Source organism: Colobus angolensis, unplaced genomic scaffold, assembly GCF_000951035.1.
Source record: "Colobus angolensis palliatus isolate OR3802 unplaced genomic scaffold, Cang.pa_1.0 Scaffold17, whole genome shotgun sequence".
Classification (NCBI taxonomy): Eukaryota; Metazoa; Chordata; class Mammalia; order Primates; family Cercopithecidae; genus Colobus; species Colobus angolensis.
The window spans coordinates 9,156,218-9,158,197 of NW_012114821.1; positions in this window are offsets into that span (position 1 = coordinate 9,156,218).

Consider the following 1,980-nt stretch of genomic DNA (forward strand, 5'->3'; position numbering starts at 1 on the left):
TAAAATTACAAATAAATTTCATTACCAGACTCCCATTGACTGACATCTATTCTCGTTTTTCAGCTTAGTGCTCTTTTCTTCACAGCAAAATGTACTGGAAGATGCTAAGCCAATAGCAATGTCACTAATAAATAATCAAACACATGTGGTTTCTTGGGGGTTATAGCAAAGTACAGGTACTAGGGCCTGAGGGAGAAAGTCAAAAGTAGTGGGCATGGATGAAATGGAAGGAGGCGCCATTGGGGAGGCAAAATAGCTCTTTTCCCGAAGGGCTAAAAATGATAGCCCATTCTTCCCACATCATTGACTCAAAAGGCTGTAATGAAACTATAATGATTCATCACGTCAGATAATACTGCTGTTCGGGGAGTAGTTGATCCCTGAGTTGCTGGCGTGGTGTGCTGTGAGGAACCATTATGGTACAGTTCGCCAATGAGCACCTTATTTGGGGATCCATGGCTCCCAAAAGGCTAAGCTTTTACCTGCGAACTCTGCAGGCACCAGCTCTGAAACACAAAGTGGAAGATCAAGGAGAAAAGGTTTTCAGACAAATTACTACACTATATGAGAGGGAGGAGAGGACAGGGAGAGATAGAAGAAAGGTGGAGAAACTAACATAATTACATTAACATAATTTTTTAAAACCAAAAGTATTCACCCTAACCTGCTTCATCACCTCAGGTCAATCAGTCCATAGGTGGATATTAAGCCTCTGGGTAAAGGAGATATGAGGATGAATAGGAGAATGGACAAAATATGAAGTGATACATGGAAAGGATATCATCCTTAGTCTCTCTTCCTGTAAGTATATTCCTATAAGAAAAATGTAGGCTTCCTGCATTATTGTAGTGGAAATGAAATAGAATTTGATAATCAGGCTTTGCACCTTGTTTTACCAGTTACCCATCTTATGACCTTGGGCTGAGAATTCAACCTTGATTTTCCACATAAAGAAGAAAGAGGAAAAGGAGGAAGAGGAGGGGAGGAGAAAAAGGAGGAAGAGGAGAAAGACTCTCTAATATTAGATTAAATTGGTCTATAGAATGAAGGGACTCAAAAACTGAAGTTCCATCCTATTTTCTACTCTGAATTTATAGCAGACATTGTGAAAGAGCTGCTGAGTTGTTTCTACTTTCTTACCTCCTTCTCTCACCTGACCTTCTCCGTTCAGGTTTTTGTCACCAGTATCTCACAGACAGAGGTGTTTGAACATTACTGATGATTTCCAGGTAGCTAGATCAAGTGGCTGAGTTTCACTTTTAGATTGACCCAAGAGCAGATTTTAACACAGCTTATTCCTCTGCTCCTTGATACATGCTGGGCACTTGAATTTCAGAACAGCAAACTCCCTGCTTGGTTGTTAATCTCAGGATACTCTATCTCAGCCCCCTTTCGTGGATCTTTTCCCCCTTTCCAACCTCTAAAGGTAGGAGATCAGTTACAGAGATTGACTTTGAACTTTTTCTTCACTACTTTCACATTCACACCCTAGATGATCCTACTGAATCATGTGTCTTTAAATACCATATGTGCACAGCTGATTGTCAACGTTTCTTCCTAACTTACTGATCTCCAATATTTCCACCTCTCTATATGGTAACCTTTCAACCAGCCATTCAAGGCCAAGCGCACACACACACACACAGACACATACATACATACACACACACACACACACACACACACACACCCCACTAAGAATTATCCTTGGATCCTCTATTTGTTTACACCCCTCATGCAATCTGATAAGGCTTTCATGTATGCCTTCGAAACATTCAGTAAGAAATACCTACTCATCACTTTCATTGCTGCTACCCTGGCCCAAGCCACCGTCATCTCTCACTTGCATCACTATCATAGCCGGTTTCCTCTCTACAGTCTCATTCAAATATTATAATTTTCTTTAAAATTATAAATCTGTTCATGTTGTTTTATTGCTCTAAACATTTATCTTCAGAATAAAACTGAAATTCCTTAAAA